The sequence below is a fragment of the Giraffa tippelskirchi genome, chromosome 5, assembly GCF_054371585.1.
Source record: "Giraffa tippelskirchi isolate mGirTip1 chromosome 5, T2T-mGirTip1v1.2.pri, whole genome shotgun sequence".
NCBI classification, from domain to species: Eukaryota; Metazoa; Chordata; class Mammalia; order Artiodactyla; family Giraffidae; genus Giraffa; species Giraffa tippelskirchi.
This window is the reverse complement of record NC_137279.1, coordinates 54015107-54040725: the sequence shown is the minus strand read 5'-3', so window position 1 is coordinate 54040725 and position 25619 is coordinate 54015107. Positions and strand designations below refer to the sequence as shown.

The following is a 25619-nucleotide window of genomic DNA, read 5'->3' as shown; positions in this document are numbered from 1 at the left end:
GACATGACTGTGAGACTGAACTGAACTGAACTGAAGAAATTCCAATTTTGTTCCTTTTGTTTCAAAACTTTTCAGTTATTCTAGGTCCTTTAAATTTCTGTACACATTTTAGAATCAGCTTGTCAATTTGTACACGGTGGTTGCTGGGATTTTGATTGTTTTTATGTTGTATCTAGTCATTAATTTAGGAAGAATTTGTGTTTTAAAATTACTTTCTTGTTTCCCAGTGAATATGCTCTTATTATCTTGTAGGATCTATAGTGATGTTCTTTGTCTGTTTCTAACATTGGTACTTTATATTTTCTCACGCTTTTCCCAGATGTTCATCAGATTTGTTTATCATCCCAAAGAACCAGATTTGATTGAATTAATTTTAATATTATTTTTCTGTTTTCCACTTCACTGATTTCTGCTTTTTATCATTATTTTTGTATTTGCTCTTGTTTTCCCTGTCCCTTAGTGGACATTAGGATCATCAATTTAAGACTTCTTTTCTAATATAAGTATTTAAAGCTATGTATTTTTATTATTTTAGTTGTTCCCTCACAAATTTTGATATGTCTTGTTTTGGTTTTTATTCCAGTCAAAATACTTACTAATTTTCTGATGATTCCTCATTTGACCTGTAAGTTATTTAAAAGTACATTGTTTAGTTTTTAAATATGGGGAGATTTTGCAAAGATCTTTCTATTACTCATATTTAATTTCATTCCATTATAGTCAGAGAACATACTTTATTACATTTGAATATTTTTAAATTTACTGAGACTTGCCTTATGACTTAGAATATGATTGATGGTGATAAATGTGCTGGATGCTCTTGAAAAGAAAGTATTTTGCTGATGTTTGATCTGTTTTACAAATGTCACTTAGGTAAAGTTGTTTGATAGTGTTGTTTGTCTTCTATATCCTCACTCTTTTTGTTCTATCATTTATTGAGAAAGGTGTTAAATTATCTATGTTTGTGAATTTTTTAATTTCTTTTTTTCATTTCTCTGAGTTTCCGCTTCATGCACTTTGAATCTCTGTCACTAGCTACATGAACCTTTAGGATTGATATGTATTCTTGATAAATTGACTGCTTTCTTACAATAAAATAACCATCTTTATCTCTTGTAATATTTCTTGCCAGAAATCTGCTCTGTCTGATATTAATATAGAGACTCCCATTTTCTTTAATGCTAGAATGATGGATCATTTTCTGTTATTTTTACATTAAACCTATCTGTGTCTTTATGCTTAATTTCATCTCTTGCAGTTAGCAAGTAGTCCTGCTTCCTTTTTTTTTGTTGGTTTGTTTTACATCTGTTTGCTTATCGTCCAACCCGGTAACCTCTGACTTTTCCTTGTTATGTTGCAAATGCAGTCACACTTGCAGTACTGGGGTTAGGACTTAAGCATGTAGATATTGGAGGGGACACAGTTTATCCCATAGGGAAGTTTTTCCACTCTAGCCAGTAGAACCACTATCTAGTCCTAGTTTTGTGTGAGCTCTGGGGATTGTTCTGCCTGTTCTTTCCCTGGCCTCGAGCGTTTTTTCAAAAATTTTTGAAAACCAATCCTCAGTCAAAGACTCAAGGGGAATCTTCAGGTATTCAGGATTCTCTTTTTCTGAACAATATTTTCCCTTTCTTTGGTATTCTTCTCTGTGAATTCTAGCCACTTTGGCCTCCTCTAACTTGAAAGCTTGTCTTTTCAACTCAGGGCACCATGAGGCTCTGTTTGACTTTCCCACCTTGAATCACACCTTGGAAGCTCCTTAGATGCAATGTTCTGGAGCACCTGTAGGGCTCACCTTTCTGTTTCCCTTCTCCCAGGGATCACTATATGTACGGCCTGTTGCCTGAAAATTATTATTTCTTGTATATTTCCACTTATTAACTGTTTAAGTTGGGAAGATCACTTCTAATCTGTTCCTTTCTTCTACCAGAAGTGGAAGTCAGCAAAGCTGTATTTATTATTACACTATTATTATGCATATATGTAATAATTTATCTGCTTATAATTTGTAAACCTTTACTGAGGCCTTGCCCTGTCCTAGACTCTATATTAGTTTCTATGTTAGTCACTACAAACAGTTAATAAGACATCTTACCTGCCTTAAAGAGATGGTCAGTGTAGCCACAAGGCAAATTGATATACACATATTTACAAAATTAAGCTCTGATAGATTTTTTAATGGCCACTGATTCTTATCCCAGTATGCATGTCTTTTTACAGTTTACTTTACCACTTTTCTCCATGTTCTTAAAATCTGGACTAGAATTCTGAAGCGGAAATGATATCGTGTGAGTTTTGCAGTCTGAGCCACAGGAGACCTTGCAGTTTCTACATTTGCCCTCTAGGGATGCTATTCTGAGACCTCTAGGTAAGGATAGCAGGGGCCTGATGGAGTATTGAGGTCACACAGAGGAGAACCAAAATCCCCCAGTCAAAACCATTAGCACTGGCCAGCACAGCAGGCTTTCCAGTTGAATGCAGCTTCAGGACTCCATTTAGAAGAGGTTAGCAAAATGATATCCCAGCCAACCCACTGAATTATGGAAAAAAATCGTTTTTCTTAAGCTGCTAAAATTTGGAGTGGTTTGTTATACAGAAAAATGTTGAAAGAAAAATGCTAGTTTACTTCTTCCCAGAAATTTCTGCAGTTGCTTCACTCTTAGGAATAGTTGCTATCGGTGATATTTGATGAATGTGTTTTTCAGGCCATTCACCTGATGCTCAATGCATATTACTTTCTATTGCTATGCACTGCATCAGCTCAGTTCAGTCTCTCAGTTGTGTCTGAATCTTAGCAACCCCAGGCACTGCAGCACGCCAGTCTTCCCTGTCCACCACCAACTCCCAGAGCCTACTCAAACTCATGTCAGTCACGTCAGTGATGCCATCCAACCATCTGTCATCCCTTTCTCTTCCCACCTTGAATTTTCCCCAGTATCAGGGTCTTTTCCAATGAGTTGGTTGTTTGCATCAGGTGGCCAAATTATTGGAGTTTCAGCTTCAGCATCAGTCCTTCCAACGAACATTCAGACTGATTTCCTTTAGGATTCACTGGTTTGATCTTGCAGTCCAAGGGACTCTCAAGAGTCTTGTCTAACACAACAGTTCAAAAGCATCAGTTCTTTGTCACTCAGCTTTCTTTATAGTCCAACTCTCACATCCATACATGACTACTGGAAAAACCATAGCTTTGACTAAATGGACCTTTGTCGGCCAAGTTATGTCTCTGCTTTTTAATATACTGTCTAGGTTGGTCATAGCTTTTCTTCCAAGGAGCAAGCATCTTTTAATTTCGTGGCTGCAGTCACCATCTGCAGTGATTTTGGAGCCCCAAAAGATGAAAGTCTGTCACTGTTTCCTTTGTTTCCCCAATCTATTTGCCATGAAGTGATGGGACCATATGCCATGACCTTAGTTTTCTGAATGTTGAATTTTAAGCAAACCTTTTCACTCTCCTCTTTCACTTTCATCAAGAGGCTCTTTAGTTCTTCTCTTTCTGCCATAAGGGTGGTGTCATCTGCATATCTGAGATTAGTGATATTTCTCCTGGCAATCTTGATTCCAGCTTGTGCTTCATCCAGCTCAGCATTTCTCATGATGTACTCTGCATATAAGTTAAATAAGCAGGGTGACAATATACAGCCTTGACGTACTCTTTTCCCGATTTGGAACCAGTCTGTTGTTCCATGTCCAGTTCTAACTGTTGCTTCTTGACCTGCATACAGATTTCTCAGGAGGCAGGTCAGGTGGTATGGTTCCCATCTCTTTCAGAATTTTCCACAGTTTATTGGGATCCACACAGTCAAAGACTTTGGCATAGTCAATAAAGCAAAAGTAGATGTTTTTCTGGAACTCTCTTGTTTTTTCTGTGATCCAATGGATGTTGGCAATTTGATCTCTGGTTCCTCTGCCTTTTCTAAAACCAGCTTGAACATCTGGAAGTTCACAGTTCATGTACCGTTGAAGCCTGGCTTGGAGAATTTTGAGTGTGTAAGATGAGCACAATTGTGCGGTAGTTTGAACATTCTTTGGCATTGCCTTTCTTTGGGATTGGAATGAAAACTGACCTTTTCCAGTCCTGTGGCCACTGATGAATTTTCCAGATTTGCTGGCATATTGAGTGCAGAACTTTCACAGCATCATCTTTTAAGGTTTGAAATAGTTCAACTGGAATTCCATCACCTCCACTAGCTTTGTTCGTAGGGATGCTTCCTAAGGCCCACTTAACTTCACATTCCAGGATGTCTGGCTCTAGGTGAGTGATCACACCATCGTGATTATCTGGGTCATGAAGATCTATTTTGTATAGTTCTTCTGTGTATTATTGCCACCTCTTCTTAATATCTTCTGCTTCTGTTAGGTCCGTAGCATCTCTGTCCTTTATTGTGTTTATCTTTGCATGAAATGTTCCCTTGGTATCTCTCATTTTCTCGAAGAGATCTCTAGTCTTTCCCATTCTATTGTTTTCCTCTATTTCTTCGCACTGATTACTGAGGAGAGCTTTCTTATCTCTCCTTGCTATTCTTTGGAACTCTGCATTCAAATGGGTATATCTTTCCTTTTCTCCTTTGCCTTTAGCTTCTGCATAGTCATTCTATTATGTGTCCTTGACTAAATCAGAAGTTCTTTAAGGACAGAGTAGTTTTCTTAAATTGCATTTCCAATGCTTTGGTAGGAATGATAGTTCAAAGAAATATTTTATGATATTGATACATGTATTTTATAAAAATCACACTTCAGTAAGCCTATAAATTATCCTGGAGAAGGCGATAGCACCCCACTCCAGTACTCTTGCCTGGAAAATCCCATGGAGGGAGGAGCCTAGTAGGCTGCAGTCCATGGGGTTGCTAAGAGTTGGACAGGACTGAGCGACTTCACTTTCACTTTTCACTTTCATGCATTGGAGAAGGAAATGGCAACCCACTCCAATGTTCTTGCCTGGAGAATCCCAGGGACGAGGGAGCCTGGTGGGCTGCCGTCTATGGGGTTGTACAGAGTTGGACACGACTGAAGCGACTTAGCAGCAGCAGCAGCAGCAGCAGCAGCATAAATTATCCTGCGTACCTTTGTTCAACAGATCCTATAAATACTTCAGAAGATCCTATGAAGTGTTAGGCACTGTGCTTTCAGAAACTTTATTGTTACTGTTATTAGTAAAATTATTATTGTTTAAGTGATCACAATAACTCCATGAGTTAGTACTCTCATTTTGTACTTAGAGTGTCCGAGTCTCAGAGAAGTAAAAGCCTGATTCTAGAACATACAATTCACAAGTGGCAGAAATGAAAGCTCAGATACCTCAACTCCAAGAATAGAGCTTTTCCAGAACTTCCTCAGAAATAGGCAGATAAGAAGACTTAAGAGCTGTGCCTGGGGCAGCAGACTGGGACAAGACCACCCATGGGGCCCTCTTTCTTTGGAGGCCTTGGTAGGAAGCATCTCACAGGAAACATGAATTAGCATAGGGTTGCCAAGTAGTGGAGGATGTGGAAACACATCATTTTCAGGCAGCAGGCTCTCCCCAGCTTTCCCAGTCTGCCTTCCCCAGGAGGAGAAGAATTGGGCTGAAATTGCCCTCTACTACTTGACTTGTTTTTTTACTGAGCCCCCGTGGCCTAGTCTCAGACAGCGGTGGCACAGGGTCACCCAGCGAAACACTTTCTGGCCAATTCAGCAAGACCATTTGTGGGTAAAAATGATAACTGGGTGGAAAAACCTAGCATCTTTTGTAATTGAAGTAGTTGATTTCCAATGCTATGTTAGTTTCAGGTGTACAGCACAGTGAGCCATATGCATATATACACCTCACATGTTCTTTACCCATTCGTCTGTAGATGGATACTTAAGTTGCTTCTGAGTCTTGGCTACTGTGAATCATGCTGATATGAACATTGGGGTGCATGTATCATTTTGAATTACAGTTTTCTCCATATTTATGCCCAGTCAGGAGTGGAATTGCAGTATCACACGGTAGCTCTACTTTTAGTGTTTTAAGGAACCTCTGTACTGGCTGCACCCATTTACATTCCACCAACAGTATAGGATGATTCCTTTTTCTCCACACCTTCTCCAGTATTTATTATTTGTAAACTCTTTGATGATGGCCAATCTGACTGTTGTGAGATGATACCTAATTGTAGTTTTGATTTGCATGTCTCTAATAATTAGCAATATTGAGCGTCTTTTCATGTGTCTTTGGCTATCTGTATGTTTTTGGAGAAATGTTTATTTAGATCTTTCCATTTTTTTAAACTGGCTATTTTTGATGTAGTGTTTTGGGTGCTCTTGATGCAGTTGTAGTCTGAATATGAAGCTTCAGAGACATTCTTGGAAGAAAAGCAATTTAGATCAAACCCATGACCATATGGGCTTCCCTGATAGCTCAGTTGGTAAAGAATCCACTTGCAATGCAGGAGACCCCAGTTTGATTCCTGGATCAGGAAGATCCTCTGGAGAAAGGATAGGCTACCCACTCTAGTATTCTTGGGCTTCTCTTGTGGCTCAGCTGGTAAAGAATCTGCCTGCAATATGGGGTACCTGGGTTCAATCCTTGGGTTGGGAAGATCCTCTGGAGAAGGGAAAGGCTACCCACTCCATTATTCTGGCCTGGAGAATTCCATGGACTCTATAGTCCATGGGGTCACAAAGAGTTGGACACAACTGAGTGACTTTCATTTCACATGACCATACGGCTGTGAGAAGAATCCAACATCAAAATGACAGAAAAACATGGACTACTTTCCTTATTGTTTTTCCTTTAGAAAGAATCCAGGATCCTTTATGGTACATATGGAAATAAATCTAAGGGAAAAATTGGAAAACATGGGGGAAGGAGAGTGGTTATGGCTTTCAACATGTGAAAAATTTAGTTGTGAGGGTGCTGAAAGACTTATTTATTCAATTAATGATGATGAGGAGTAATAATGTTAATTATAGCTAATGCATATTAAAAATTAACTTTGTGACAGAATCTGTGGATTCTATGTAAAATCCTGTGTTAAATAATGGTGAACTTTAAAAAAATGGATGACTTTGCTCATGAAATTTGCAGTCTAATGAAGGATTTTTTAGCAAATAAGCACACAAAATAAATACATGATTTATGTATGAGCTGTGAAGGAAGAACAGGGTACTATGGTAAAGAAAATAATAAGGAATGTGAAAATCAGATTGGAGGTCAGGAAGGGATGAGATCTGATATGAACCTTGGAGTGCAGGAAACTAGACCCAGTGGAAAGAGTCTAGGTGTGTGATGGGCATAGGAAAAGAAAAGGATATTAAATGTAGGGAGATAAAGTTCTGCTGCAGTTCTCAAATGGCCGGTTAGGGAGCTGCCAGCTTGGGAAGAATTATCAAAAATGAGAACACTGTTTACTCATGTGAAGTCAAACAGCTAGAAATTATTTTCCTGAGACTCTCCAGAGCTGGGATTCCGCTGTCCAGAATGTGCCAAGTCAGGGGCAGGTACAAAGTCTTTATGGAGGAGGGGGGTGCCATGATCATCTCCAACATGGCCTTACACAAGACTATATGTGACTTGAATGACAGAATTCATATTTCCTGTGAAATAAGCCTAAATTCCCAAACATCTGAAAAATATGTCCTCCAGGAACCATTTTATGAACCACCAGAGAACTCTGATCAGCCCCAGAGACCACAGATCGGCTGGTTGTGCTATGAGTCACTAACCTCCAGGATTCACTGACCCCCCTCAGAGGAGCAGGGACAGCCATGGCAAACTGCTCCCCGAGAACCTCATCATGAACGGTTCCACAGAAAGTGTCACTCTGTTTCTGGCAGAGTTCACGCTCTTTGGCATTGGAGTGAAAGATCAGCAGGGGACAGGCTGGTGGCAGTCTGGAGTGACTGTCAGTGGGAACCGGCCCAGCATATAATTATATCATGAGTCAAGCTCTCTCCAGGGATGTAAGATGACCAGAGGAAAATGAAATAACATTATATCCCACATGAATAGAGGCACTGGTGGAGAAAGCTGACTCCTGAGAAAGAATACTCAGACTAAGAAGTTTCCCAGAACTTAAATGTCTTATGATTTGTCCCTGTGCCCCTTCTCTTAAAAATAAAGAGATAATATGGACACAAAGCATGCCTCAGCCATAAACCCGGAGACACAAATGACCAAACAATCCACTTAGTTAGATAACCTTGATGACAAAAAAGTCATTTAGCTGGAAAACTTCTTGTCTCATATAGTTCCAACAGAGCACTGTTTATTCAGGAAGACATTATACTGACAAATGTTGTGGTGGGAATTAAAAAATATTTTTTTCCTCACTAAACCACTTCCAAAGGTATATTTTTATGGATCCAGGAATAGCAGCCTGTTTGTCTTGCTCGTGTTGGTTTTCCCTCTTGTTTCTTTTTGGTCAACATCCAAAGAATTAGCAGAGTGGTGCTGTAGTATGAATGGTGCCTGCTTCCCAGATGATATAATTAGCTAGGGGACTTTTGATCAGTTCACCAAAGAAAAACAGTTATGGGGCAGCTTGGGTTATGTGGTTAGAGACATCAAAAGAAGAGGGACACCCTTTTTAAGATGACTTTCAAATAGGGTTATTTTAGACAGAAACTGCAGAAACAAGGAAATGCTCTGAGTGGGAAAGAATAAATTGATTTTTATATTTACCTGCCTTTACTCATTAGCAATGATCACGAGAGAAACAAGCAGCAAGGTGAAATTCATGGCAGAATCTGGGAGATCAGTGACAGTGTGAGGTGGAGGCTGTCCTATAGTCTTGCGGACATCAGTCAACATAAGTTTCTATCTGTTCAGAGTTCAGTTTAAACATTAAAGCACTTTACTTAGGGGTCGAAGTAGAAAGAGGAGAAATATTTAAAAGAGACTCTGAATTTTGCTTTCATAATTACCCCTGGGAGGTGTCTGTCCTTACTGGGAATTTTTCCTTTTAATTAGAAACAAAGAATCCTCCTGCCAATGTGGGAGACACAAGAGATGTGGGTTTGATCCCTGGGTCAGGAAGATTCCTGGGAGGAGGGCATGGCAACCCACTCCAGTATTCTTGCCTGGAACATTCCGTTGACAGGGGAGCCTGGTGGGCTACAGTCCATGGGGTCACAAAGAGTCAGCCACAACTGAGCAACTGAACATGTGTAATAGGATTAAAGAGAATACACCTTCATATTGTCATCCTCAGAAACAAAGATGGAGGTGATTTGCCATTGATATCACTCCTGTGTTAATATCCCTGAAATGATGGTACCAAAGCAGTCAGTCAACATTTACCAGTTGCCTATTGATATTTATGTTTTACTGTTAGTGGGGACTAGAGCCTTGTAGGAATTCAAAATGAAGGGCTTTGTAAGAAGAAGTCTGGTCGATGTACAGTGTTCTATTCCTTAATGCAAAGCTCTGGAGGTGGCAGGTATGAACAGTTCTCCTTCTCCCTTCCTTACTCCTATTCAACCCACTGAAAACCTCCTCTGTGATGGTAGGTGTGTTTAGAATGTGTCGCTAACTGGTCTAAATGGGTCATCAAGTGGGGCTCCATCTTTCCCACCCTCTCTCGTGGATCATAATAGTTTTAATTTAATTCCAGCCATTAGAGATTTAGTTCTTTGACTATTGCAGGAATTTCTCAGTTTTCAAAGTCATCTATTACCATATTTCTTCGATGACAATTTGTTTCTTGCATTTGACATTTCTGAAATTAAGATACATCTTGAAATTAAATTGATTGATGTGTGTGTGTAACCTGAAAGTGCTTTCATCCCCCTTAAACAGGTTAGGAATGAATGAAATTGATTTAATATTGAGGAAATAAAGTAACTAAGTCAATGAGATAAAGGGCCTTGCAGTGTGTTATGAACTGAATTATGCCTCTCCAAGATTCGTAACTTGAAGTCTTAACCCCCAGTACCTCAGCGTGTGACTATGTTTGAAAATAGTCTTTAAGGAGGTAAACTAAGACCATTCAGGTAGGCACTAATCCAGAATGACTGGTTTCCTTATAAGATTAGGATACAGACACACACAGAAGGAAAACCATATAAAGACACAGGAAGAAGATAGCCATCTACAAACTAAGAAGTGTGTGTTATTCCCTCTGTCATGTCCGACCCTTAGTGATCCCATGGATTGTGGCCCACCAGGCTTCTCTGTCCATGGAATTCTCTAGGCAAGAATACTGGTGTGGATAGCCATTCCCTTCTCCAGGAGATCCTCCCAACCCAGGGACTGAACTTGTGTCTTCGGTATTGCAGGAAGATTCTTAACCATCTGAGCCACCAGGGAAGTCCAAATGGAGAAGGGGGTTGCCATAAAAAGAATACACTCCAAGGTATTCCCTAGCAGTCCAGTGGATAGGACCCTGTGCATGCTCTGCTAAGGGCACGGGTTCAATCCCTGGTCAGGGAACTAAATTCACGCAGGTCATGTGGCCAAAAAAAAAAAAAACACCTCACTCCTGTTGACACTTTGATCTTGGACTTCTAGTCTCCAAATATATGAGCAAATGCATTACTATTGTTTAAACCACCCAGTCTTTGGTACTTTGTTGTGGTCTTCCTGACAAATGAATATAATGTGTTACCAGTTAAAGGCCAAAATGAAGAGAGCTTGATAGGCAGTGAAGCCGTGGGAAGAGACTCATGGGATCAGGATGACACAGAGGGAGATTGAAGGAGAATTTGATATTCTGTATCTAAATGTCAAAGAATGACCATCTCCCAGAAAACAGATTTTTATACAAAGTTCATGTTCTAACTTTATAAATGACAGCAAAGTACAGTACCTGGACAATTATCCTTAGTTTTATCATTTTGCTTTTTCATCAAAAATTAGCCCTCTCAAGAGGCCTTCTCCATCTCTAGAACTTTGTTCTGACTGGTCAATTTTCTCCTTCCCCTTTCACCTTATTGTGGTTGTTTCTATGTAAAGCTAAAATAACAGATCAGTCCTGTCAAGTCAGTTGGGAAAATAGATAACTCAGATTGGTTGGTAACATCCAGGCACAATCAGAGACACTGTCCTGAAAAAAGTCTTGATTTCATTTCCTTTTTCCAAGATTTTTTCCCTTAGTATTATCTTTTAAATATTGTCAAAGCATTATTTATAGGATCTCTGCAAAATAGCTTTAGATGCTTTTGGTGGAGGAGATGTGGTAGGGAATCAAATTAGATTGGGTCACAAGGGAAAGTGTCTGTAAGAAATATGAATGGGACCCAGGGGAAATGAAAATTGAAGAGAAACCAGACTTGAGTTGCAAATTCTCTATTTTGCCAAATTGGACTTGGATTATGTCATCATATGCAATTTCAAGGAATGGGCAAAGCAAGTTGGATAAAAGAAAAAAAGTGATCTGATTCGTTTCCCAAAGCATAAATTGAACCAGAGGGAGAAATTTCTTGGATGCAAAATAAATGTTCCTAATATCTTTTTCCCCGATTATTCATTCTCATGAGCCTTATTGCTTTTAATTCTAAATGGGATGCAAAATGCTGGAATTACCTAAAGATAATCATTTCTAGGTTATGCATAATTCCTCACACCTTGGTGTTAATATTATTTTATTACATTCAACTAAAGGCTGAATCATTAATCTCCTTGTTAATAGTTGCAGTATATATACCATATGTCTGTATATTTTCTTCTCACTTAAAATTATATTTTAAATTTCTTCTGTGCTTCCTAAAAGGCATAGCACAGTCCTGAGTACTTTGTAGATGTATCAGTTTGATATTACTGTGTAGTAAACCACTTGAAAGCTAGTACTTTTAAAACAATAAAACATTATTTAGCTCAGGGTTCTGTGAATTAGCAATTTAGGCTGAGCTCTCTTGGTAGTACTGTTTATCATGCCAGGCAAGGGTGATGGAAGCTGGAGTTCATTCGTGCTTCTGCTGTCAACAGTTTAAATTGCTGAGGGCTGCCTGATTTTTGTCTGAGCTGTCCCAGTTCTCCCGCAGGTGGTCCCTTAACCAGAAGGGCTGACTGGCCTTGATTCCATGATACTTGGGTTCCAAGAGCAAAAACCAGATAAGCTTCAGTGCACAGGCGCTTTTCATGACTTTGCTTGCATCACCTTTACTAACATCCTATTAACCATAAGAAGTCACTTGACTAAGCCCAGAGTCAGTGAAAGAGAACAGTGGCAAAGGGCATGGACACAAGGAGAGGGATCAAACTGGGGCTATTACTGTCGTCACTCCATAAGTAGGCATTCAAAAAAATCGTTAGCATCACCAACTCTGGATAGGAATTTGAGTCAACTCTGGGAGACAGTGGAGGACAGAGGAGCCTGGCGTGGTACAGTCAACGGGGTCGCAGAGTTGGACGCGGCTTAGTGACTGAACAACAACAACAAAGTAATGAGAGTCCTAGTTTTTCCTATTTTTCTAATTCAGTATGCAGACAAATATAGTAACTCTTGCCATCATTCAAATGATTCATTTTTCTTCTGAGAGCAAGAAATAACAGGAAACTTGGTATGGGTTAAATGTTTGGGTCCCTATTCCCCCTTGCCTCCACCCTGCCCCCCTACATGTGTTGAAACCTTGACTCCCAGTGAGGCTGTCTTTGCAGATGGGTCCTCTAAGGAAATAATTAAAATTAACAAAGGGTGGAGCCTTTTTCTGCTAGAATTCCTGTCCTTATAAGAAGAGACAGCAGAGCATGCAGTCACATAGCACAAAGGCAACACAAAAGCCAGGAAGAGAGCTCTCAGTAGAAACCAAATTTGCTGCCAACTAGATCACGGATTTCTAGCCTCCAGAAGTGTGAGGGAAAAAAATGTCTGTTATTTGTCACCCAGTCAGTGGTATTTTATTATGGCAGCTTTTTCACTGTTGTTGTTCAGTTGCTAAGTTGTGTCCAATTCTTTGCGACCCCATGGACTGCAGCATGCCAGGCTCCTCTCTGTCCTTTACCATCTCTGGGAGTTTGCTCAAATTCATGTCCATTGAGTTGGTGATGCTATCTAACCATCTCATCTTCTGCCATCCCTTCCCCTATTGCCTTCAATCTTTCACAGCATCAGGGGTCTGAGGGGGCATCAGACCAGGCATCAGAGCCTGGACAGGAAATGGCATTTCTACTGAAGTGCTTCCTGCTCTTCTTACCTAAACTCTACTTTTTCCTTTCTATTCCAGCTTCTTTAAATAACCAAATTCATCACCTCCAGGCAAATTCATTGCCTCCAGGCCAGGCTGATGAAGAGTTTGACAGTGCAGAGTTTGTATGGCCAGGTAGAAAGTTAAATATTCTTTTTTTTTTTTAACCAAGATAAAAGTTGACCCTTATCAAACCAATCCAGCAGAAAATGACAAGGAGGCACTGCTGAAAAATGTACTGCACACATCTAGGAGCTTTTAACCCATGTGGAAGGCATTTGTTGTTGTTCAGTCGCTGTCATAACCTACTCTTTGTAACCCCATGGAGTGCAGCACACCAGGCTTCCCTGTCCTTCACTATCTCCCAGAGTTTGCTCAGATTCATATCCATTGAGACAGTGATGTCATCCAACCATCTTGTCCTCTGTCGCTGCCTTCATCTCTTGCCCTCAGTCTTTCCCAGCATCAGGGTCTTTTTCAATGAATTGACTCTTTGTATCAGGTGACCAAAGTATTGGAGCTTCATCTTCAGCATCAGTCCTTCCAATGAATATTCAGGGTTGATTTCCTTTATGATTGACTGTTTTGATCTCCTTGTTTCTCCAGCACCACAGTTTGAAAGCATCAATTCTTAGGTGCTCAGCCTTCTTTATGGTCCAACTCTTACATCCGTATATGACTACTGAAAAAATCATAACTTTGACTATACAGACATTTTGTCAGCAAAGTAATGTCTCTGCTTTTTCACGTGCTATCTAGGTTTGTCATAGCTTTTCTTCCAAGGAGCAAGTGTTTTTAAATTTCTTGGCTGCAGTCACATGGAAGGCATTCAGGAGGGCCGAGCAAAGGAGGAAGCTTTGACTCAGGATGAATACAATAAACCAAGTAGCATTTCTGAGAGTAGATGGTCATTAGCTGACAAAGGGCATCTAGGTTTAAAGGCAGGGGAGTGGATTTTAGGACTTTTAAAGGTCTTACCTGTGATATTACAAATTGCCTGAGACAATTCAACTTGGTCCTTTACATTCTTCTGTGAATCTAAACCAATGTGAATTCTCTGATTTCTTGAGTAAAGGGTACAGAATAGGAGGAACTTTACATTATTAAAACATGCGAACACCCCAAACACTTGACACTATTTGGAAAAGAAGCCTCTATTATGCAAATAATCAGAGTCTTTGTCTCTTCTGAATGAACTTATTTGAAGAGAGTTTGGATTAAGAGGATGTGGGAAGTCTAAAGGGACACATCATTGTTTACTCTTCAGAGGAAAGAGTCCAGAGCAATTACCAAAGCCACCAGGGCAATTAGAGACCCTGAGGGAACTCTGGTAACATTTTTTGGCTTTAGTAGAGAGTGACTGGAAAAAATGAGTCCGGCATGGCTAGTCCAGGAAATTTCAGATCGCTTTGCCTTTGGGTACCTCTCACCCGTGTACCAAACAATGGTGTCTCAGAGTCTGTATGTGGCCATGAAGCTACATCATTTTCTCCATGTCCTGGTGAAGCCTAGGAACTGTGTTATTCAGGGGGAATAGCCCTGGGATGGAACACCAGTTCAAAAGATATGTGGCGGGAAAATGAAAGGCTAATCTAACTTTGGGCATTGTAAATCATAGCCTATGGAAGTGGTGGTAACTGGGTATCTGGCTTAGGAAGTTCCTTAGAGCCTGAGGCTCATGGATTCAGTGGCACTAGCTAGAGTCCTGTTAAATTCATTTTCCTTCTCACAGGGATTCCCTTCAGGGGTTCAAGGCCGCCATGCTGTGAGTATGTGTCCATGTCACTGGGCAAGAGTGTGATTGGTCAGCAGAAGCCAGAGTCACAGCAGTCAGGTGAGCTCACTGCAATGTCTCTGGGGGTTGTTTGGCTGTATCACCACAAATCCAGAAGGAACTGAAAGCAAAGGAAACCCAGTCATTTCTTGATGAATTTAACAGCTGTGGATACACAGGTCGGATAATTCAAGTTCAGATAATTCAAGTTCAGGCTCTTTTCCTTACTAGTTGATCTTTCTCATGAATAACTTAGATAATGACTCTCTTTGACTTAATCTTTTTCTAAGTATGGACATAGCTCGTTTTATTGTGCTTTACTTTTTATGCTTCTCAGATATTGCGTTTTGTTTTTTAACAAATTAAAGGTTTGTGGCGATTCTGCATGGAGTAAGTCTAATGGCGCCACTTTTTCCAAATAAGCATTGACTCATTTCATGTCTCTGTATCACATTTTGGTAATTCCTGCAGTATTTCAGGCTTTTTCATTATTACTGTATTTGTTTTGGTGATCTGTGATCAGTGATATTTGATGTTACTACTGTGGCCCACTGAAGGCGCAGATGATGGCAAGCATTTTTAACAAAAAATATTTTTTTAAGTCTGTACATTGCTTTTTAGACATAATGCTATTGCACCCTTAGTAGACAATAGTGTAGTATAAACATGACCTTTATATGTGCTGGGAAACAAAAAGAAATTTATATGACTCACTTTATTTCAATATTTGCTTTATTGCTGTGGTCTGGAACTGAACCTGCAACATCTCTGAGGTCTGTCTGACAGTCATTAGGATGAATCTAAATGTATCAAGTCAAAGACTTCCCTGGTGGTACAGCGGATAAGAATCCGCCTGCCAATGCAGGAGACAAAGGTTCAATCCCTGGTCCGGGAAGATTCCACATTCCTAGGAGCAACTAAGTCTAGGCGTCACAGCTACTAAGCCTGTGCTCTAGAGTTCTCAAGCCACAACTACTGAAGCTTGTGTGCCTGGAGCCTGTGCTCTGCAACAAGAGAAGCCTCTGCAACAAGATGTTCAAGCACTGAAATGAAGCATAGTCTCTGCTCGATGCAACTAGAGAAAGCCCGCAGGTAGCAACGAAGACCCAGTGCAGCCATAAGTAAATAAAAAGGTGTTGAGTCAGGTAATAAATCTATCACTTGCATTTGATTTCTATAAACAAGTTGTTTCAGTATGCCCCAATAGAAAATCCATTCATTATACTGTTTATTCATGTTATTCTCTTTTATAAGTAGACTATGATTTAGAACAGTTTTAGATTTTTAGAAAAATTATAAAAATAGGACAGAGACCTACCATAAATCCTCTACCTAATTTCCCCTATTATTGATATCTAACAATATGGTTCATTTGTTACAGTGAATGAATGAATGAATACTGATAGACTACTATTAACTGAAACCCTTAGTTTTCTGAGATTGCCTTTGTTTTTAATTAATATCCTTTTTCTGCCCAGGACACCACATTGTGTTCAGATATCATGTCTTCTTAGTCTCCCCTCGGAAGTGACAGTTTTTCAGGCTTTCCTTGTATTTGATGACCTTTTGGCTTTGAGGAGGACTTGCCTACTTGTTTTGTAGAATGGCCCTACATTACAATTTGGCTGAAGTTTTCACTCCTGAGTAGACTGAGGACTTATTGCTGTTGCTATAGTCCTTGATTATCTGGCTGAGGTGATGTTTGTCAGGTTTCTGCATTGCAAGGTTATCCTTTTTTCCCTCTTTTACATACTGTACTCTTTGGAAGGTAGTCCTTATGTTCTCCCTCCTTGAGGGTGGAGTATCCACAAAAATTTTTTGGGGTACTTCATGGGAGACTTGTTTCTTCTCTTTGCAGGCGGATTCTTTACCAACTGAGCTATCAGGGAAGCCCCATGTATTTATTAATGCTAACTTATTTAATTCTTTATTTACATTAGCATTGACTCGTAAAAATCTATTTTCTACTTTTGGTTATAATTCATTGTTACTTCATTTATTCTGTTCCTTAAATTATCTCAGCATTGGATACTACATACCCCTGATTTTCTTGAGCAGTTCTTTACCATCTACTATGAATGCTTTGTTTTCTTGGGCACCAAAATCACTGCAGATGGTGACTGCAGCCATGAAATTAAAAAATGCTTGCTCCTTGGAAGGAAAGCTATGACCAGCCTAGACAGTACATTTAAAAGCAGAGACATCACTTTGCCAACAAATGTCCATGCAGTCAAAGCTATGGTTTTTCCAGTAGTCGTGTATGGATGTGAGAGTTGGACTATAAAGAAGGCTGAGCGCCGAAAAATTGATTCTTTTGAACTGTGCTGCTGGAAAAGACTCTTGAGAGTCCCTTGGACTGCAGAGATCAAACCAGTCCTTCTTAAAGGAACCCAGTCCTGAAAATTCATTGGAAGGACTGATGCTGAAGCTGAAGCTCCAATATTTTGGGCACCTGATGCAAAGAGCTGACTCATTGGAAAAGACCCTGCTATTGGGAAAGATTGAGGGCCAGAGGAGATGGGGGCGACAGAGGATGAGATGGTTGGATGGCATCATCGACTCAATGGACATGAGTTTGAGCAAACCTGGGAGATAGTGAAGGACAGGGAAGCCTGGTGTGATGCAGTCCATGGGGTTGCAAAGAATCTGACACGACTGAGTGACTGAAAAACAATAAATGCTTCAGGATCATCTTCTGTATTTCCTGTCCCAGTCCTAAAACGAACCATTTCTTTGAGGAGCACTGGTTCCTCTTATTGCAGAATGATAATAGAAACCAGGATCTGGGAGCTGGGTGTATCCCTTGTTATCAGTCATCTTTGCTTCTTGGCTCTCTCAGCTAAAGAGTAAGAAAATAGATATTTGTGAATTCTAACCCATGTATAGCCACACACCTATAAATATGTCTATATGTAACCACTTGTATTTATATTAAGCTAAACTTGAGCTCACACTGATGCTTTCAATGCTAATCATTACCACAAAGATTTTTCTAGCCTCTCTTCTTACTTATCTATAAAATCCCACTTCAACAGTTAGATAACTGGTCTCCACCATCCACCATCCATTTTCTTAATTGTTTGGTTCCAGTATACACAGATAAAAGTATCAGGTTTGTAGATTTATACCCTCTTGGCAAACCACTTTATTTAGTAGAATTCAGTGATTATATGCTGTTCCTTTGTCTCTCGTCTTAGGGACTCAAATCATTTACAAATTTACTTAGGTCAGCACCATTTTTCCCCATCTTCTACAGTGAGTTTGTGTCTTGCATTTGTAATTCAGTTTCTCTTATCACAGTCTTGCAGCCCTTTCCAGGATCTCCAATCTTGTAAAGAATTTTTTAAAATTTGCATACATTAAAGTTTACTCTGTGCTATGAAGTTCCATAGGTTTTGGCAAATGTCAATGTCATATATCCACAATTATAGTGTAGCTTATAATAACTTCGTTGCCCTAAAGCAGCCTGGGTTTCACTGATTCAACTATCTTACCTCCCCCCAAACTTCTTTCAACTGCTGCAATTTTTATTGTATATAATTTTACCTTTTCTAAAATGTTATATAAGTGGAATCATGTGGCATGTAGCCTTTTCAGATTGCCTTCTTATAATTATCAATTTAAATTTAAGGTTCATCCATGTCTTTTCATAGCTTAATTTCACTGAATGAGATTCCATTTTATGAATATATCACAGTTCGTCCATTTATCTATTGAAGGGTGTCTTGTTTCCTTCCAGTTTGGGGTGATTATGAACCTAGTATAACATTTATATGCAGATTTTCTTGTGAACATAATTTACAAATCTGTTGGGTAAATACCTTGGAACTTGGTTGTTGGATCATTTGATAAGACTATGTTTAGTCTTGTAAGAAACTGCCAAACTGTCTTCAAAACTGGCTGCATCCTTCTAGCAACAAATGATGCTCCATATCCTGCTAGCAACTGATCCTGTCATGCTTTTAGATTTTAGTCATTTTAATATGCATAGTAATATTTCATTATTGTTTTCATTTGCAATTCTCCAATTACAAATGATATTGAGCATCTTTTTGGATTTTTTTTTGCCATCTGCATATATTCTTTGGTCATATACTAGATTCTTCGCCTTTTTAAAAATTTGGTTTCCTGTTTTCCTATTTTTTTAAGAATTTGTGTGTGTGCACGTGTGTGTGTTTGTGTTTATTTTAGATACAATTCTTTTGTCTCAGCGGTCCCCAACCTTTTTGGCACCAGAGAACTGGTTTCATGGAAGACAACTGTTCACCTCCTGCTCCACAGCTGGGTTCCTAACAGAACATGGACTGGTACTGGTCTGTGGCTCAGGGGTTGTGGGCCCCTGTTGTAACAGATAAATATGTTACAAATATTTTCTCTAAATCTGTGGTTGTCTTTTCAATACTTTCTAGAAGTTTTGCAATTTTGAATTTTACATTTAGGTTTTTCATTCATTTTGAGTTAATTTCTATGAAAAGTGTAGGGTCTACATCTAGATGATAAGTTTGGGTTTTGTTTTTTTTTTTGGTATATGGATGTCTGCTTGTTCCATCTCCACTTGTTGAAAAGATTATCTCTTCTCCACTGAATTTCTTTGCTTTTTCTGTCAAAGATCAATTGACTGTATCTGTGTGAGTATATTTCTGGGCTTTCTCTTCTCTTCCATAGATGTCAATATCTCATTTTTTGTTAATACCACATTATCCTGATTGGTGGTGGTGGTGGTGGTTTAGTAGTTAAGTCACATCTGCCTCTTGTGACCCATGGACTGTGTGTAGCCCACCAAGTTCTTCTGTCCATGGAATTTTCCAAGCAAGAATACAGGAGTGATTTGCCATTTCCTTCTCTAGGGGATCTTCCTGACCCAGAGATCAAACTCAGGTCTCCTGCATTGGAGGCCATCTCCTGCATTGCAAGCAGATTCTTTACTAACTGAGCTACCAGGGAAGCCCACTATCTTGATTTTATTAGTTAAATTTGAATGTTGAATAATCATTGTATATCAGGGATAAATTTTACTTAGTTGTAATTCTTTTTACACATTGTTAGATTCAATTTGCTAATATTTTGTGGAGTATTTTTTATTGTCATGAGAGATATTGGTGTGTAATTTTCTTGTAATATCTTTATCTGGTTTTCATATCAGAGTGACACTTGCCTCATAGAATGAATTAGGAAGTGTCCTCTCTGCTTCTATTTTCTGGAAGAGATTGTGCCTAAGTTATTTGTGAACATAGAATTGCTCACAGTGTTCCTTTACTATCTTTTTAATGTCATGCACTTACTTTTCATTTCTTATCCTTCTTTTTCTACATTCTCTGGATTTGACTGAACACTATATGATTCCATTTTTTCTCTCTTAGCATATTGGTTTCACTTTTTAAAATTTTATTGTTTCCCTAGAGTTTGCAACACACCTTTATAACTAAGCTCAGTTTATATGCTACTTCATCTCTCTAGTGCAAGTACCATAAAACAATGTGATTTCAATTCCTCTCCCTGTCCATGTCCCTTGAATATTACTTTAATTCATTTCACTCATCCATATGCTACAGTCAACCAATACATTATTACTATTATTTTAAACAAATATCTTTTAGAACAATTAAGAACAAGAAACATAAAAGGATCAAACTTGTGTCTCTTATGTCTGCCTGTATTGGCAGGAGGGTTCTTTACCACTAGCACCACCTGGGAAGCCCTCATTGTGTATGCTTAAATTGAATTAAATTAAATACAGCTTATTCAAAACACAGATATCTATATTGTATGCTCAGATGTCTAAAATATAAAACACATATATATATAAAGCTGCTGCTGCTGCTGCTGCTAAGTCGCTTCAGTCGTGTCCGACTCTGTGCGACCCCATAGATGGAAGCCCACCAGGCTCCCCTATCCCTGGGATTCTCCAGGCAAGAATACTGGAGTGGGTTGCCATTTCCTTCTCCAATGCATGAAAGTGAAAAGTGAAAGTGAACTCGCTCAGTCGTGTCTGACTCATACCGACCCCATGGACTGCAGCATACCAGGCTCCTCCGTCCATGGGATTCTCCAGGCAAGAGTACTGGAGTGGGGTGCCATTGCCTTCTCTGATATATAAAGCATAGATATCTAAAATATTATATATATATTATATATGTATATTTGGGCTTCCCTGTTAACTCAAATAGTAAAGAATCTGCCCACAATGCAGGAGACCCAGGTTTGATCCCTGAGTCAGGAATACTACTCACTCCAGTATTTTTTCTGGAGAATTCCATGGACAGAGGATCCTATATATCTGCTTTCCAGGTGGATCTTGTGGGAAAGAAACTGCCTGCCAATGCAGGAGATGTAAGAGATGCAGTTTCGATCCCTGGGTCTGGAAGATCCCCTGGAGGAGGGCATGGCAACCCATTCCAGTATTCTTTCCTGGAGAATCCCATGGACAGAGGAGACTGGCAGGCTACCGTCCATAGCGTTGCAAAGAGTTGGACTTGACTAAAGCAACTTAGCTTGCACATAGGCATGTATATATGTATATGTATATATGTGTGTGTGTGTCTGCATGTGTGTGTGTGGTAGTCGCTCAGTCTATGTTATATACAGCATAGATATCTAAAATATAAAACTAGATTTCTACATTATATACTGATATCCAGGTCAGAGGAGTCAAGACCAAAGTTAGTGTCTCAGGTAGGAATAGAGTAACCTTAACATCTTTTCCATCTCCTATGCTTATTCTTGGTTTTCCCCTACTTGCTTGGCCACAGCATTAACCCTTAAGAAAAGACCACATGGATCAAAAGGAGGGAAGAAAAAGAGAAGAATATGGGGAAGAATGGTCTGTGAAAAGCATTCTTTTCCACCCACAAACAAGAGAGAAAAGTAGCTTGGGAAAACAACCCTCTTCACTCTTGAGTCTGTTTTGATGATGTCTTAGGGTGCCCTTGCAAAAAATAAATGACATGTAAATGATCACATCCTTCATCGGGATATGGATATATGTTTGGTCCCTATGGTCAGTAAAGTATAGCCATTTCTGGTGTCAGACTATCTGAAGTTAATCCTGGCACCACCATCTACCTGCTGTATGACTTTGGGTAAATTAATCCAATGCTCTATGCCTTAATTCTTTCATGGGTAAAATATCCTTCAAAATATTATTGTATAGTTTAGATGAATATGGTGGTGGTGGTTTAGTTGCTAAGTCACGTTTAACTTTTGCAATCCTTTAGACTGTAACCCTCCAGGCGTGTCTGTCCATGGGATTTCCCAGGCAAGAATACTGGATTGGGTTGCCATTTCCTTCTCCAGGGGACCTTCCTGACCCGAATCCACATCTTCTCCAATGCAGGCAGATTCTTTACCACTGAGCCACCAGGGAATGTATCTATGTTTGTTAGAACAGTGCTTGGTATGTAGTAAGCACTTGATAAATGTTAATGATTATTGTATCCTTTCCTTCTCCATTGTGCACACTTCAGCCCTAGCTGTATGAGGTGAGTTCTGTGACTTTCTCTCCAGGGCTCACTCTCAGCTTTCCTAATAATAGAAATATAACAGCAGATTAGGGGACAGGAATGATTTTTTATCATTTTATCATGATTTTTTATTTTTATCTCACTTAAACTACTGGCATATAAATGTAAATCCAGCTACAGAACTCCGAGGGTTTTGCCAATTTACTGAGTCCAGTAAATAGCTCCCTGTGCCCAGTGCCTACAGAGTAAGGTACAAGATGGACCTTTCTAGTTTGGCATTGGCTGTCCTGATAAAGTCCTCCTACTTCCTACCTACTCACCCTTCTCCTATATGAAATTATATTCTTTGTTCATTGCCTTTCAGGTAATTGTGGCATTTAGTTTTGAACCTTTTCCCAGAAGACCTCCAGGCTGTGGGGATATTTAAGGAATCTAATAAGTGAAGGGAAATAAATGTACAGATTTTAAAGGAAATGGGCCAACACTATTTGGAGAAAAACCCCAAAGTGACTGCCTGCTTGCTAGAACAGGAGTAATTTTAGAACAGGTCAGTAATGTAAACAAAGTGAATGAAAACATTTTGCTTAGTGAATACACTGGGAGGATGTTTTCACCTTTCTCCTGAGTCTTTGCTTCGTAAGAGGAGTCTCATGATCCTCTTCTGGTGAATAAGTTGCCTCCACCAGAAGCCAAGAAAGATTGGCTTTTGTGCCATTCACCTCTCAGGTGACCAAGACTTTGTGGAGGCTGTAATTTTCTTTTACTAGTTCCTTTGAGAAAGATATTGTGCATATCGAGTCTACAAAAATGGAGGAGCTCTCAATCTGCTTATAAACTTGCCTTTCCTTTGGCTGACTGGGTGTGCCTTGGTGGGTTTAACTTCTGTCCTAAGCCCACTGTCCCTCCTTGACATAATTAAGTGCTCCTAGAAAGGCTGATCATATGAATATGCTTGTATCCAGTTGGCCACTCCAGGGTAGAGAGCATATATACTTATTCCTTCATTCATTTTACTAATGGAGTTAAAAACAAAACAAAACAAAAACGCTATCTTCTTTAATAAGTGGGGCTGGGAAAAGTGGACAACTACATGTAAAAAAATGAAATCAGAACATCCTCTGATACCATATACAAAAATAAACCTAAAAATGGTCTAAAGACATAAATGTAAGACCTGAAACAATAAAACTCCCAGAGGAAAACACAGACTGAACACATTTTGACATGAGTTGTAGCAATATTTTTTTTGGACCTGTTTCCTAAAACAAAAGAGATAAAAGAAAAAATAATAAGTGGGACCCAATTAAGTTTAAAAGCTTTTGCACAGAAAGGGAAACCATCAACAAAACAGAAAGACAGCCTACTAAATGGGAGAAAACATTTGTAAATAATATGACTGATAAGGAGTTTATATTCAAAATATAAAATCAGCTCATACAACTCAATATCAAAAACCCTCACAACCCAATTAAAAATGGACAGAAAACCTGAATAGTCATTTTTTCCAAAGAAGACATACAGATGGCCAACAGGTGTATGGAAAGACCCTCAATATCACTAATCATCAGCGAAATGCAAATCAAAACCACAATGAGATATCAGCTCACACATGTCTGATGTGATTGATGTAACAGAATGACTACTATCAAAAAGAGCATAAATAACGAATGTTGGTGAATGTGAAGAAAAGGGAACTTTAATTCGCTGTTGGAAATGTGAAATTGGTGCAGCTTCTGTGGAAAATAGCAGCTCTTTGAGCTTTTGGAGGTTTCTCAAAAAAAAAAAACTAAAAACAGAGCTACTATATGATGCAGCAATTCCATTACTGGGTATATATCTGAAAAACACAAAAACACTAATTTAAAAAGATACACATGCCCCAGTGCTCCTGGCAGCATTATTTACGATTTCCAAGATATGGATGCATCTTAAGTGCCCATTAACAGATGAAGGGAGATATACACCCATAGCCAGTGGAATACTTCTCAGTCATAAAAAAGAATGAAATTTTACCATTTGCAACAACATGGATAGTTGGAGGATATTATGCTAAGTGAAATAAGTCAGTCAGAGAAAGACAAATACTGTATGATATTACTTACATGTTTGATCTAAAAATTACAACAAACTAGTGAATATAACAAAAAAAGAAGTAGATTCTTATTTTGTTACCAGCAAGTAGAAGGAAGGGGGTTACCAGCAAGTAGAGGGAAGAGGGTAGGGGAAATATAAGGAGTAGGGGATTAGAAGGTACAAACTGTTAGGTACAAAATAAGCTACCAGGGTATATTGTGCAACATAAGGAATATAGCTGATGTATTTTAATAACTATAAACGGAGTATCATGTACATGTGCTGCATGCTCAGTCATGTCCAACTCTTTGTGACTCCATGGACTATAGCCGACCAGGCTCCTGTCCATGGGATTTTTCAGGCAAGAATACTCGAGTGGGCTGCCATTTCCTCCTCCAAGAGATCTGCCTGACCCAGGGCTTGAAATTGTGTCTCCCTCATAGGCAGGCAGATTCTTTACCACTGTGCCACCTGGGAAGTCCCCCATAAATGGAGTATAACCTTTAAAAAATTGTGAGTCACTATATTGTACATTTGTTGTTTATGTAATACTGTTCATCAACTGTAATACTTTAGTAAAAGTACTATCTATCCATCTATTTATCTAGATAACAAATAGGACAAAATTTTAATTATGGTCTTATTGTCTTATTTCACCTAGAGCCAGACATCCTGGAATGTGAAGTCAAGTGGGCCTTAGAAAGCATCACTACGAACAAAGCTAGTGGAGGTGATGGAATTCCAGTTGAGCTATTTCAAATCCTCAAAGGTGATGTTGTGAAAGTGCTGCACTTGACATGCCAGCAAATTTGGAAAACTCAGCAGTGGCCACGGGACTGGAAAAGGTCAGTTTTCGTTCCAATCCCAAAGAAAGGCAATGCCAAAGAATGTTCAAACTACCGCACAATTGCACTCATCTCACATGCTAGTAAAGTAATGTTCAAAATTCTCCAAGCCAGGCTTCAGCAATACATGAACCGTGAACTTCCAGATGTTCAAGTTGGTTTTAGAAAAGGCAGAGGAACCAGAGATCAAATTGCCAATATCTGCTGGATCATTGAAAAAGCAAGAGAGATCCAGAAAAACATCTATTTCTGCTTTATTGACTGTGCCAAAGCCTTTGACTGTGTGGATCACTATAAACTGTGGAAAATTCTGAAAGAGATGGGAATACCAGACCATCTGACCTGTCTCTTGAGAAACCTGTATGCAGGTCAGGAAGC

The 25619-nt window shown here is 39.2% G+C and overlaps 1 long non-coding RNA gene across 1 annotated transcript; it reads left to right on the top strand.

The window, feature by feature from the left end:
* The first annotated feature begins 9083 nt into the window (after positions 1–9083).
* Positions 9084–25357, top strand: LOC145504877 (uncharacterized). Its single transcript, XR_014052563.1, has 3 exons — positions 9084–9190; positions 14822–16008; positions 25058–25357. It is a non-coding gene; the product is annotated as an uncharacterized LOC145504877 (long non-coding RNA).
* Positions 25358–25619: the final 262 nt, after the last annotated feature.